The sequence below is a fragment of the Rattus norvegicus genome, chromosome 5, assembly GCF_036323735.1.
Source record: "Rattus norvegicus strain BN/NHsdMcwi chromosome 5, GRCr8, whole genome shotgun sequence".
NCBI classification, from domain to species: Eukaryota; Metazoa; Chordata; class Mammalia; order Rodentia; family Muridae; genus Rattus; species Rattus norvegicus.
Window position 1 is genome coordinate 51349678 of NC_086023.1, and position 15574 is coordinate 51365251.

The following is a 15574-nucleotide window of genomic DNA, read 5'->3' on the forward strand; positions in this document are numbered from 1 at the left end:
AAGCATATACAAATCTTTTCAGGGTTGTGAGCCGAGTACTGGCTCTGGAAACATGGAAGAACTAAGATGACCCCCTGAACAAACATTAGACAACCACGCGGTTAAAGAAGTGTTAGGGCTTTTCGCCAAAAAGGTGGCGAAAAATGGCGGCGAATGCGGAAAAAGGAAGCTCCTGCCCCTCCCAAAGCCAAAGCGAGACGAAGGCCTTGAAGGCTAAGAAGGCAGTGCTGAAAGGCGTCCACAGCCACAAAAGGAAGAAGATCCACACGTTATCCACCTTCCTTCTGCCCAAGACCCAGACGCAGCCTAAATACCTTCAAAGGAGTGCATCGAGGACAAACAAGCTTGAGCACCAACCATACCATCATCAAATTCCCAACCATCAAGTCATTCATGAAGAGAGAGGACAATGACACCGCTTGTGTTCATTGTGGATGTCAAGGCCAACAAGCACCAAATCAAACAGGCTGTGAAAGAAACTCTATGACATTGATATGGCCAGAGTCGATACCCTGTAAGGCCCGACGGAGAGAGGAAGTCATAGGTTCGCTTGACTCCTGATTTTGATGCTCTGAATGTTGCCAGGAAGATTGAGTTTATCTTAACTGAGACCAGATGGCTGATTTTCAATATGTGCTTTTTTTTCCACCATATAAATAAATAAATAAATAAATAAATAAATAAATAAATAAATAAATAAATAAAATAATAAAATAAGTGTTAAGTCTCTAAGAAACTCAGGGCCAACGGCTAACTGAGGCAACTAGTACCACATCAAAGCTGCCGGGCTGAGTAACTGGTCCGGAGTCCAGGCTTCTCCCAGCACCAGTGTCCTACCCTAAACCTCTCCGGTCTCTGGGCTTTGCTTCTCTTCCTCTAGCATCTCTTATAAAACCCTGCCATTTTGGTTATGTGCTCTCTTGGTCCTCCTCCTGGCTCCTGGTCCCCTCTCTTTCCCTCCTCCTCTCAAGGCCATGTTCAGTCTGGATTCTTCCAGCTGCCTCTGGCTGTGCTCTCCCTCATAGCTACAATTTTCCTCAACCATTTTTTAGGAGCAGTCATGACTTCATTTTCATTTTAAAAAAAAATTAGAAGGCTCCTGTCTTTCTTTTGCAGTAAACAAATCTTCAGAAATAATTGCTTGCTTCCAACTAGGAGTAGCTGAGCAGTCTGGGTTTCTTTCCCCCTTGCTGTCCTTGTCAGTTTGTTCCTCCACAGCAGGCCCTTCCATCCCTTCCCTCCCAGGTTTTAGCTTTAGTTCTGCTTTGATCCCATTTTTCTGTGGTTGCCTATTTGAAGTACGGTGGGATCCAAACGCACCTGGGAAGCTACTCTTTGAAGACAGAACAGGAGATAAGGACATCTAGCTCGTATAAAAAGATCATTAGAGATGTCTCATTAGCAAATATGCCTCTGCCTGTTTATGGTCAGGGATCTGAGAGTTAAGAGAGAGCAATTAGTAGGAAGGTGGAAAGATTCAGATGCTGCTCTTGTTGGAGTCTGCAAGACTTGATGAAATACTGTCCCTCAAAGAGACCAACCACTCACTGGTCCAGGTTGATTATACCAGACAGACACCTCTCACTCCCGGGTACAAACAGAGACACCAATTTGTCCTGACTGGCTTGGTTTACTACGTTCAGGTGGCTGTAATTTCCTCACCTAGGAAGCCTACGCCAGGCCCACTCTCTGAGACGCTCCCAGAGTTATCAAACTTTGTTTCACATCAGACTTGGGGACTTGCGTCATGTTGAGTGAGGAGTGTAACAGTGACCGTGGAACCCAGTGTGCATTCCATACGCAGCAGAGTCGTGAGACTCCCAGCCTGCTGGTAGCAGGAGGGGCTTGAAAAGGCCTGTCCAAGGTCTCTGGTGAAGGACGACACCATCCAATATACTCCAAGCTCTTGGCATCCGTGAAAGAATTAGTGGTCCCTTTCAGTAGTATGTCCAGTGGTCCCTTTTGGAATTTGTACCTCTTGATCCTTAATCTTTAGGTACAATCACCAGAGGCGACCAGAGCTGATAAAAATATGATTATCAGAAGTTTAGATCAGGGGGTTGGGGATTTCGCTCAGCGGTAGAGCGTTTGCCTAGCAGGCGCAAGGCCCTGGGTTCGATCCCCAGCTCCGGAAAAAAAAAAAAAAAGAAGTACAGAAGTTTAGATCATCTGGGGTGAATGTCTGGGCTATTTCACCAGGCAAGCAACCTAGACCAGTAAAACTGCCTCCTGAGGAGATGGACAGCAATCAGGGACCTGGAGCAGCATTGAGAACCATCACAGCCAGCCCACATGTTCTAAAGTTGGTAGAGTAGGAACTAAAAAGCAAGCCAGATACTGTGGGGTGATCTACCACCACCCGGAAAGGTATAGGGGAGCTAGGGGAATTCAATATAGAGCACAGTGTCTCTGCTTAATGTGAGGGGCAGACTAGCCACTGTTCTCAGTGCCTAGCCCATTCATAGGTACTAGGGGAAGAACTGGGGTGGAGTTAGGGGGTACTTTTATACCTTTTTGAGGACAGAGGAAATTTTATAGCACAAGCCTGCAAGCAGGCTCTCTGACTGTCAGGAAGGAAGCAAGGAAGCCAGTAGGGAACTGTATGAGTAGCCATCCATATTCTCTCTAATATAAAGTCACTTCACCAGTGAGAGATTCTGGTCCTGAGGAAGCCCATTCATTAGAGCTCCAGTTGCCTGTTGGTATCTATGAAATGGGGAGAGGTGACACAAAGGCCCATGGCCTGACCGGAGGCTGGAATCCAGCATTACATTCTGACACAGGCCTACCAGTGTTGGGAATACCTGGGACCAGGCCTCAAGAAAGTGTAGCAAGTGGGATCCTCGGAGAAGGAACTTGGAGAGCATATGTCAGGAAATCTAACCTTGTTAGGTGCTTAGGAAAGGCCTTTGTGGGCCGTGGAGGATGAGCAGAATGAAGTCAGCCAGACACAGGCAGAAGGAATACTGAGAGACACAGAGGCAAGATGGTGGCCACGGAGCAAATGAGGAAGGGACAGAGGCATGGAGTGGAGAAGGGAGGCAGGCAGTGGACCAAGGCATTTGGGAGGAATCCTTGCCTCAGACTCTCAGTTATTATTGATGTATTTTCAGCACGAGATGCCATCACTCAGCTGCTATGCCGAGAGCTCACGCTGGCCCTGTGCACAGAAGCATTGTGTGGGGAGAAGATGGGAGACAGGGAAGCTAGGACTCCATCTGACATTTGGAGGTATATGCTGACTAGGCATAAGATACCATTTGCTCAGTGGCCTAGTAACTAATGTCCTTTGTAGAGGGAATGAATTGTTCCAAAGGGTGAGTAAAAAAGTGCAAACAGTCACCCTCAGCCTCGGCAGTGATAGACACAAACTTTGAAAGAAAAGGCAAATGGAGGACACAATGAAAGGTATTATTCATCAAGACCCCGCCTCCTCTTTATCAGAAAGTACATCCTTGAAATTCTGTGACATCATCAGAGGGCAAAGGAGTGCTAAATGACATCAGAGACATCAGAAGGCAGTGGCAGTGTTACATGACATCAGTATTAAGTGATGCCATCAGAGAGCAATGGAAGGGTTAAGTGACATCAGAAGGCCATGGCAGTGTTAAATGACATCAGAGGACAACTGCTTAAATTGGCATCAGAGGGCAATGGCAGTGTTACGTGAAGTCAGAAGTCAGCAACATGTTAGATGACATTAGAAGGCAGTGACAATGTTAAGTGATGTCATTGGAGGGCAACAGCGGTATTACGTGACATCATCAGAGAACAAAGGCATTTTAAGTGACATCAGAAGTCAATGGCAGTGTTAAGCGACATCAGAAGTCAATGACAGTGTTAAGTGACATCAGAGGGCAAAGGCAGTGTTGTGACATCAGAGGGCAGCAAGAGAGGACATCTTCCTTGCTCTTGATTAAATAAAATGACATTGATTTAGGAAAATGTGTTAATCGGGAAGTTAGTGGGAATTTATCCAGAGGGAACTACTCAAGCATCCATGTATATAACCATGATGATATTGCTTGTAGTGCACAATAAAGTATATTGCGATCATTAATCTATCAGGATGTGTCTGAAATTCATTCACATGTGAGCCTGTGGCTGAGTCTCTGTCATGTGAGGTTTGCCTGTCCTCATGAATCCCCCCTTACATTCACCCACACACCACACATGTTCTAGACTGCTGGGGCATCCCCACCTAGATAGATGTAAGGAGAATTTCGTTCCATCCTTCCATAGTCACATTCTGGGTCTATTCGATCTTCTGATAACTCTATTAGGGTGTTTATAAGCTGGCATGCTTTTTAATTGTATCCTTGTCCCAGAGATACAAAGAGTAAGTTTTACTAATGGGCTTTGTAACCTCGATTCTTTATTTTTATTGCTAATGGACTCTCCAGTAATATAAAATGACTGATGAACGCAGTCAGAGAGAGGCAGAAAAATCAATGCCTGCCCCGACTCCATATTACTTAAAAGCAGGTGAAGAGCTGAGGCTGGCAGACAACAGGATTTCCTCTGCCTCCCCCAAGTATTGGAAAATGGGGACAATGATCTTAAGATAAGCTGTGGAACTCTCTACGAAAGAGAGCCTTTCCCCCCTGTATAACATTGAGTGAGGAGCTGAGCGGTTCTTGAAATGCTGAAGAAGTGTCTCCAGTAGAGGGCAGTGCTACATGCACACGGTCTGAGCGTTGCCTCCCTGGAACCGCTCGCCTTCCAGCTACCAGAGGGGTAGTGACTTGGGCCAACACCTTAGAAGGCCCACCTTTGGTCAGACATGCCTATCGTTAGCAAAGCCTCAGCCACTGCAGGCTCACGTTTGATGAGCTGGTAGACACAGCAGACATGCGTAGTACTGTGTCTGTATCACCTCATGTAGCCTCACAATGGTACCGTTTGTAGAAAGGGAATTGGAGGGAACTTGCCCAAGCACATCCAACTAACAGTGGAGCCATGGACTCGGCTGTGCTCTGTTCTTGTGGTGATAACAGTGGCAGGCCATATTGTCTGTTCTGTTCTACCATTCATTATCTCCCCCTGTGACGTTTCTAATTTCTAGACCATAAGGACTCTTACATCCACCCACAACTAATGGACAGCTTTGGGTATGAGAGTGCTTGGTGCTTGTGAAATAATTAAGTTTGAGTCATGATCTAAAGGCACTTTAGTGTGTTGGGGAGGGGTACTATCGAGCAGGTTTGGTGTGCTTTCTAATTTGTCTTCATTTATAGCCACTGTCAGTAAACAGCAGTGATAAGAACATATATAAACAACCAGGAGGGGCTGGGGATTTAGCTCAGTGGTAGAGCGCTTACCTAGGAAGCGCAAGGCCCTGGGTTCGGTCCCCAGCTCCGGAAAAAAAAAGAACCAAAAAAAAAAAAAAAAAAAAAAAAACCAACCAGGAAAGAAACACGAATGAATACCTATTGCCAAAGGCAAAGCTCAAATGGGTGCCTATGCCTGCCTCTTGAGCTGTTACTTGTAATTTCCTTAAAACCCTCCATTAAAGTTCAAATTGGTTACAACTTCTAAACATCATCCACAGACAGTGTTTTCTACCAGTCACCAACCCCAGGGCAGCCTGAGTTTGAGTGAGAGGCTGCATGAAGATTCCCTTTCAAGTTTTTAACAAGAGCGTTCCCCACCACACCTGTCTTCTCTGTGGGGCAGTGGACTGGGAGAGAAAGCCCGGTCTTCAGTCTGAGCTGAAAGGTTTGAAACTCTGCAGACCCTGAAGGAATGGTAGGAGATTTGCCTGCTCCTGGGCACCAGGCCCCTGTCACTCCACAGCCACAGCCTTGTTGCAGGCCCAGGGACCGCTCCCCTCACCCCCAAAGCCAACTCTGGCTTTCCCACATCTCAGAGTGCAGACTGGGCTTTCCCACCCAGGAACGGTGCCTCGGGGCTTCCCTATAGCCCAGCATCTGCCCAGCGCTGCGTGGGATCAGTGACATCAAACTCCCCGAGTTCCGCCTCTCCGAGTGGCCATGCTCTGTGGCGGAATGGACGCTGGACCCACAACCCTACACTTCTCTACTCCTTCAGTCTACCACACCAAACTCTCCATATTTGTCCTTCTTCCTATGGAAGATAATGGCACTGACTCCTGCCCACCTAGGCTATATTACCTTTCGTTGGTTGGTTGGTTGTGTTGTGTTGTGTTATACTGTTTGTTTGAGACAGTTTCTCTGTGTCGCCCTGGATGTGCTGGAACTTGTTCTGTAGACCAGGCTGGCCTCAAACTCTCAGAGATCCACCTGCCTCTGCCTCTCCAGAACTAGGATTAAAGGTGTGCACCACCACCATCCAACAACATTATGACCTTTTCCATGTGTTATATCTTTGATCATCTCCATACCAACAAGAACCTTTATATTAATTATCTAGTACAGTATGATATCCTTAAAAAATATCTGAAGGCAATGGAGACCACTGTGGGTAGACTCAGGGCATGTTTTTGTACTTTAAGAAATTAGGATTGGAGACATGGCTCAGTCATTAACGCCTAGGCTCACAGCTAAAGCAATAAGAAATTAAAAAGTGTTGTGTTGCGATGATTCTAGGAATAGCAACACATTTAAGGGTTGAAAACTGGATGATGATTTCTCAAAGGGTCACACTAATCATAGTCCTCTAAAGAAAAGTTTTAACTTTGAGTCTTTATCTTACCTCATGAAAAATTAAAACATGCGTATATACAAGTATATATAAGTTATGGGTACATATGAAAGAATGAAACATGCAGTAGTTAACATTTTGGTTCTGAAAATGGGACCACCCAGTATATTCATGGGGAGTCTGTGAATTAACACATAAATGTAGACAGCCTCTGTTGTCTAATCAGCACTTTATAATCACCAGTCATTCTTATTACTAGCAAGAGTGGTCTATAATTGAAACGGGTTTGTATTTATAGTCACGCCATTATCAAACACTACCTCAACTTCAGAGCCAACAGAGAAAGAAGGACTTGGATACCTAACAGTGTGCTTACACTGAGGGTCAGCCAAACAGCATTAAAGTGGGCCCCGTAATGATGAACTTTTAGGAGTTTGGCTGGGGAAAATGAGAGGATTGAGTCATGCCCCAAAGCTCAAAGTGACAAAGAAATACTGAAGAAAATGACAGGTGTCAAAATGGCCAATACCACCACCCTGCCCCAAGGGACAATTTATTGGCAAAATCCCATCTATTGATGTTTCTGTAACATTAATGCTTTAGGTTTTCTCATTTTACTTTAATATGTGAACTTTTAGAACTGTAGAAATCTTAAGCAAGAAGGGTGTGTAGCACTTTTGTTTCAGGATTTACGTGCCATTGTTTCAGGTGAACACTGGACTCCTCGGCCTTTGAAGGTATCACTTGGCCCCTTACAGGAAAACCCTGTTGTAGTTCTGTCAGTGGCCCCAGCTGCTTTCAGCACAGTTAAGTGCTCGGTTTGCTCTGCCCCAGCATTCCCTCCAAGTCCTGTGAATTCTGAATCATGGAGACTAGTTAGCTAGGGTCCTGTGACCCCTCAAATACTGTCGCTGTGATGCCAAAGTCATCTAGCTTTTAACAGTTAAACACACTCTCACTGGGTTCCGTTTATCTTAGGCACTCTATTTATTCTACTACACAAAAGCATATGAAAATAAAGAGATTCTCACCACAGGACATAGCCCTTGAGGGGCTACCGGGCACCCCTATAGTTTTCATGAGTATTTTGTGAGAAGGGTCCTCAAAGGAAAAGAACCTGTCTTCCAACTCAAAGTACTATGAATACTCAACTACTTTGGCTGGGTAACAACTCCGAGACCAAGGCTTCCCTAGATTTCATGACTCACACCCCTCGGGGTCATGCTTGGAAGATGCCCAACAATATAAACAAATGGGGGTGAGCTTCATCTTGTCATAGATTCAGGTGCCTACCTCTCCCACCACGTGGGCATTCTGCCTGTTCTGTAGTCTGCAGCGGACGGATTGTATTTACAGAGGCCTTAACGTTTTAATTAACCGATCTAAAAATGTTGAATGAATCCCATAAATCCCCGGGGATCAAGCCCCAGTTGAGTTAAGAGAAAAGAAGCTAAGTACATTGACTGAGGCAAATTCCTGAGAGGAATGTCTAATTAGTGGCTCCTTCTTTACCCAGGCAGCAGAGGACTATTGATGTCACCATAAAATTTAAGAGACTGCGTGAAATAGAAAAGATGGTGGATGGGGAATCGGTCGTTTTCAACATGATGAATGAAGCCAGAGGTGATATCCAGACTGGTTAACCTGGGAGGCAAGGGAGTCGGGGTCCAACAGCTAAATCAGTGTCCCTGAAGAAAACCACTGTTCCAGATGTTAACTCTTCGGTTACTATATCATGAGAGAGGATCAGGTGGTGCCACAAGAGGGTGATGGAGGGGCGTCACTGAAGAGGCTTAGAGCACAGCTATACATATTGGTCACTGGGAACATGTTACAGTGATTTGCAATGGCAGCCATGTGTGTGTCTGCTCATCAGTCTGTTTTTACCATTCTGCATGCCCAGGGTGTGAAAGAGCAGCTGGTGTTGGCCTTGGTGTGGGTGAGACATGAGATGTGTGCTGCTTTCTAGGATGTCTAGTTACTCCAACACTAGCGAGGAGAAACTGATAAAATATGCAGACGACAGCCCCGACGTAAGACAGGAAGGCAGAGGACAATTTCATCTCGAAAAGACCCCAGACTTCATTGATGCGGACAGATAGTGGGGTTCTGAATTGCACTGAAATGTGACATCCGGCCAGGGAAGGTGGGACACACCCACGGTTCCAGTGCTTAGAGGCCTGGGTAGATCAGGAAGAGTGACACACATTTGAGGACAGCTAAGAATACATAGTAAGACCTTGCCTCAGAAAACTGAAAAATAAAGGGGAGAAAATAACAATGTCGCAAGCGGACTTCTCACATCTGCATCACACCACAAAGCATTTACTTCGGGATTTTCCTGAGCTCTGTGGGTGGAAACTCCACCGGGCCAAGCACTTTCTTCTCTGAGTTGTTGCAAAGCTGCAAAAATAAATGCTCATTGATCAATGGAGGCTGAAAGGCTGCTTTCCTGGGGGTAATTTTACTTCGCTACAGACTGAGAACAATGTTCTTTTCCTCTGCTGTCGGGAGCAGCCCTTCCAGGTGGGAGGAAGGCAGAAACAAAGGTAGGCTTTTGAGGGAAAAAAGAGGCAGGCTTTCATGAATGAAGGGTGGGCGTTCAAGAGATAAGTACCTGGATCTGAATAACTGAAGGAAATGTCTTTTTCTAAATCAAACTTCATTGCAAACAAGAAGTCGAAGTCAATCAGTGGGATGTCTTTCCCAGGGCTCCCCACCTCCCACTCGAGTTCCATGCTCCTACATGGACTTCATGGGGCACACGGTGTCCACACACATGCTTTTACCCATGTCGGTAACAAATTGGGAGACTAGGGATGTAACTCAGTGGTAGAAGGCTTGCTCAGTACACAGAGCCAGCTCATCTGAGCGCTGCTGCAAGCTCCTTTAATACCCTCCACCTGCTCCCCATTGGTCTCAAGAAAGCATCTTCTAAACAGCAGTTCCCGATTGGCTGGCATTGTCTGCGCCAACAATCCTTAGTCTCTCAGGCAGTCCTCAGTCAGGTCCTCCTGCAGGAGATGCTTTTGCTGCTGCACAACCCCCCCCCCCCACACACACACCCCCACACCTTTTACATAGAGGTGGCCTAGCTGTTCCTTTTACAGAACTTCTCATCAAATATGATAGCGTAAACCACAGATATTATTTCAAATTATTCAAATCCATAATATTATTCCTTCCAGGCAAAGTCTCATACCTTTCAAATTTAAGTCCCTTCAGTCATATTATTTGAAGCAGTCATCCAAGCTGTCATTTAATGACGTTCTGCCAATTTCCTGTAAGGAATGGACTTGTGTTCTCCTCAGCCTCACCTTGTTGGGTCCGTGGAGAACTTGAACTTCGAGATACTGCCAGCACTGTCCTACCAGTGAATGAGGACTGAAGAGGGGCTTAGGCACAGAACCCCAGAATTTGCAGCATGTTGTCACTCACGGGGCTAATCCCAGCCTGCTGCTACAATGTAGGGGTGGTGGCAAAGCTCCAAGTCAGTGCATAAGCCCAGGTCTAAAGACTGTGTGGTCCAGCTCTCTCTGGCCACAATAAGTATTTGTGTCTATGCTCAGCACACAGTTAGACAGTTGTGATGGAGAAACTGGGCAGCACTATGACGTATGTCCTTGGGTTGTCATGTTTTCGCCAAATGCTGAACTAATTAGCTGGCCCTCTCATCACCTCCCGATCTGGTCCTGGGTGTGGGGAGTGGAAACAGACTGCTGCTTCCCCCAGCCCTTCCTTCTGTATTCAGGTGACAGCACACTCGATAACTATGCCCCAGTGGAGAGCTTGTGTACTTTTGTGTTCCTTGCTGAAAGAGTATCATTAAATGCCACCCCCCACCCCAGTAGGTTTTTCTTAGGTTAGCAGTTTTGAAGAACGAGAAATGGATATTGAGCAAACTCCTTTTCCCCAGTGTCTTAGTTAGGGTTTTACTGTTGTGAACAGACACTGTGACCAAGGCAACTCTTATAAGGACAACATTTAATTGGAGCTGGCTAACAGGTTCAGAGGTTCAGTCGGTAATCATCAAGGCAGGAGCATGGCAACATCCAGGCAGGTATGGGGCAGGAGTAGCTGAGAGTTCTACATCTTGTTCCAAAGGCAAACAGAAGACTGACTTCCAGGCAGCTAGGAGGGTCTTAAAGCCCATACCCACAGTGATACACTTCCTCCAACAAGGCCACACCTCCTGAGAGCGCCACTTCCTGAGTCAAGCATATTCAAACCACCTCACCCAGGATTAGCAGACTACTTCTCAGATGAGCTGGGGCTCACACAAACTGGCCAATTAGGATCAGGGTAGGCTGGAGAAAAGAGAGGAAGCTTGCTTTTTGACCTTTCAACCACAGCCTGCAAAGTCTGCTTGAGGTCCAAGCAACTCACACCAGACCCTCCAAGTCCTGAGTTTGCTCACAGTACAAATGATACCTAGAGGCCAGCCTCACCCCCAAATCTCTCCCATTCTTTACCCAGCAGAGCTATCCTGAAAGGGGTACTACGGCTGCCAAATTCTATCTGATGTGACTACCACCAGTCTTGTTCCTTATACCTGGTGGGACAGCCAGTTTATTTGAGACAGCACCTGTGCAGCCACTGGCTGGTCTTGAATTTACAGAGATGCAACTGCCTCAGCCTCCAAAATGCTGATATTAAAGGTGTGTGCCATTACGCCTGTCTCTTTCTGTTCCCTTCTGAATGGCACTATCAAGATATAAAGAGACTCCCATGAGGCCTAGTTGTCAGACAATTGACTTGCCTGGAATCCTTCTTTTACGGAGCCCTCTCTGTAGTCTATAAAGCTAGAACCATCACCGTGCTAGCCCCTCACATCGAGTACCGGACTTCTGAATAAACCTATCCATCAAGACTGAGATAAAACACCACCATCCCTTTCTTTACTCCCCCCCACTCAAGGCAACAATGTTGCCGCTAACCAGAAAGCTGGTATTTTCTAAGTGTGGTTATAAAATCAGCGACTTTGATACCCTGGGGAAAAGAACAAACTGTGTCTTGCACCATATTGCCCCAGACGCTGTTACCAGGATCCAATGTTACCAGGATGCAGCTCCCTGCTCTTTGTAAGTGATCATCACAGAGAGCCTGGCACCCCTTGTCTATGCATTTCCCTTCTGTGCATTTCAGGAGTAGAGAATAATCAGAGTTGTGGGGGCTGGGGGTTCGCTTGTCTAACCCCATTTCACGACACATTGGTTAAAGTGGATTTTTAATATGTCGTCCGGGTTAACGTCAGGGAGTGAGTCTGAACCGCTAATGAAGGCATTTCCATGGGATTGGCAGTGTTCCTCTGGGACTCTGTACTGCTGAATTCTACCCAGCCTTACAAACGCACACTTCCCCACTCAGACCTCTCTGGGGCCAAGGCTGTCAATCATTCCCAGCCCAGCACTGGTTTCACAAAATGCACAAAGAGTAATTATGGAAAAAATAAAAAGACCCCCACGACTTTCCTATGTAATCTTCTTCTTAAACTTGAACCCGGTTCAACATTTCACCTGTGCCTCCTAACCACTGTGAACCTGGGAAGTAAGAAGACACTGAGATGAGAGAGGACAGGCGGGGTGGAGGCAGGTAGGGGGCAGAGCCCTGGTGAGGAGAGCCATAAATCCTTTCCTTCACATGGCTTGATGCCCTTAACATCCTGCACGCCATCACTTTGGGCATCCGACTGTCTCCATTGCTTCAACACCAACATCCGGGAAGGGCGGGAGACCAGTTCTAATTTTAGCTCTGAGGAATCACACCTATTCCTACCCATAAGAGAGAAGCTCAATAATGAGTTTGTAGCGGTTCGGCTTTTTGTCACTAGTATCTTACTGAAAATTACTTTTGTTCTAGGTTTAACTTTCAAATGACGCTCAAATTTCAAACGCTGCCTTCTTCCTGAAAAATTAGAACTAGAATGTTTTCAAAATGATAATGTTCTTGAAAAGAGCTTTTTCCCTCCCCCAAACACCATTTTTTCAAGTTGCATAATAATACTTCTGAGGTGAAAATATGCACGTACCACACAAACCCATGATTACCCCCTTGACAACCAGAACACATGTTCTCCTTAAAGCCACACTTTCAAACATTGGGCCTGTGTGATTAAAAAGAACTGCATCAAGTTCATCAGGAATCCTTACCTATTTCTAGAAAGAAGTAGTCAAGATAGCAGTATGGAAGAAAAGAGGAATAGAAGAAAGAAAATGGCACAGGGTGACGGAGGGAGAAAAGAGGCAGCCAGCAACAGCTGAAGGACAGTGCTGTAGTGGAGGAAAACCCTTGTTAGAGGCTGCAGAGGGCTCCCAGGCAGTATTCCAGGTAGGCCCAAGTACCAGGGAGTTCGCACAAGATGGGAGTAACAGGGAGCAAACACTAGCCTCAAAGTTCAGCCTCAGGCTACTTTATTCTTACCATCATCATCACTGCCACCACCACCATTCGCCAGACCCCATTAAGAAGCAGCAAGGCCAAGATATTTGCCCAAGGTTGTACAGCCAATGCATGACAGATCCGGGATCAGAACCCAGCAGGTATGCTATAAAACTCAGCAGGAGCCTGTAATCCAGCCATGTTCTAGAGCTCAACCACTGGCGTTAGCCTCCGGGACGGGACGTAGCCCTTTATCCTGAATAGAAAGTTCCACCTCTGTTCTGAAGACAGGGACTGCCCAGCCTTCACTCTGCCCCCATGGACCGAAAACACACGCCTTTGGCTCTTTTAACTGCAGAGAACTTTTATTTCTACAAAGGGAGTAGGACCTTTTGAAGTTACCAAAAATCAGAACCGTTTATAACAAGGGCGGACCTTGGAAAATGTTTTGGAAGAAAAGTGGTTGGTGAAGAAATAGAATCGGTTTCCATGTGTGGTCCCGGGAGCAGCTTCACTAGGATGAAAATAAAAGAGTTTTGATTGTATGGGCTGTTGAAGCTTAGAACCTGGGAGGTCTGTTTTGGAGTAGGTGTGTGTGTGTGTGTGTGTGTGTGTGTGTGTGTGTGTGTGTGTGTGTGTGTGTGTGTAAGGCAGAACTTGCAACACTACAGGATGGAATGATCCTATCCAATCACTTCAGAACCCACCACGTCTTCTCTGGGCTCTCCCATCGGACGTCCAGAACGTTCTCAACTTGCCTAAGGGACAAGAGGAACGACCTTGGTGATGCTGCAATAGCGATCGTGCCTATATAAAACACCGACAAGAAAGAAATTACAGATGTAGTTTATTGTGGCAGATGGTTCCTAAGTGACGGTCTACCGTGGCAGGAAAGGAGGACCGAAGCAAGCAGTTGGGGCAGGAAGCTGAGCTATCCCATCTTCGGCTGCAAACATGAAGCAGACACAGCCAAACAGAAGTGTAGTGTATCAACCTCGGGTGACAACTTCCTCCAGCAAGGCTCTGCCTCTTAAAGTTTTGAATAACTTCCCCCAAGCAGTGCCACCAAACGGGAACCAAATGTTTGGATACCTGAGCCTATGCGGGAGATGTCCTCGTTCAAACCACCACAAATACCCGATGAGAGATATGCCAAGAAAAAGTAAAACCACATCTGAGGCTAAACTCAATTCCCAATTACAGCGCCTTGGGAATTCCCCACACCTGGGGGTTTGTATTCTTAATTCTGGGATCTATCAGTCATGGAGATTAGGATGGGGGAGGGGACCTGACTCACACACTACACCCCGGGGACTGATGAGTAAACCACAGCCCACGAGTATGTAGTTTTGCCATGGGAAATTGTCCTTCCCGTGACTCTACAACTTGCATGTTCTTTCCCAGTGTGTTGAGGTTGAGTTCCCTCTGGGTTTTGAGAAAGAGGTTCCCTCGGCCTTGTGTCAGCCTGTGGTGGGTGTGTGTTACAACAGATCAGACTACCTGTCCTGCCTTGGGTTGTTGTTACCCTTTCTCTTGCTTTCTCTTCAAGGTTTGACCTGCATGCAGGCTCACCTGTTGATCTGGATGGTGCTGTTTCTCAGCCTATGATCTATAATCCTTACGCGCTGGGCTTGACCTCCTCTACCCAGAATTAGGTTCAAAGCAAAGCCAAGTGTTTACACACTCCTTCCTCGTCACTAGTAACAGTCACGGTAATCGCTAAGATGGCCGGAATCCCTACCACAGGTGTTATCATAGGCATTCGTTACGTGTTCGCTCATTAAACTCTCATGACCAGCTGGGGAGTGGCTTCCCCCTCCTGTCCACATTTCAGAGATGAGGAAACCGACCCGGGGAACTCTTTCTCAGAGTTACAGAGTTAGTAACTGGCAGGACAGGATGCAAACACAGTTTGATGCCCACATTCTCAACCACAACACAAATGACTTTCTTAGCCTTCCTACCTGGGTGTTTTGACTATGGGAAGCAGGCTGAGAGGAAGCAGCTGTTTTCTCTCTTGCTCAGACTCTACCTAACTGCCCTTGACACCTTTGCATTTTATCCATGCAGAACAGAGCTATTTGTGTGAACTCCAGGTGAGTAAGTGCTTTCTCTTCTACACAACCAAAAATTTGAGAAGGTTCGGCTGATGCTGGCAAAATATCGAAATCCGACCCTGCCAGCCATGTCCCAGATGGGACTTAAACTTCCTTCCTCTGGTGGCAGACTCGAGAGCATGCACTCTCCTAGGTGTTACCTTACACACAGCCTCTCGGACTCCACCCTCTGGGGCCACCCGCTGGGGTCAGCTACATCGGCACAGGAGAATCTGGAAGATGAAGGTTGTGTACAGAACTGTCTTTAAGAAACAAACAAACAAACAACAACAACAACAACAAAAACCCAGCAGACATATAAGGTATCTATAATGATCAGGGACTCTGAGAAACCAACTTGTGTGGCTGTTCAGCTTTCTTTTCTTTTTCTTCTCTTTGAAATGATAATCTGCAGGGTGTCTCTGCCCACTTCATGAAGACTCCACAGAGCTCCACATACCTCCCGGCTTTCACTG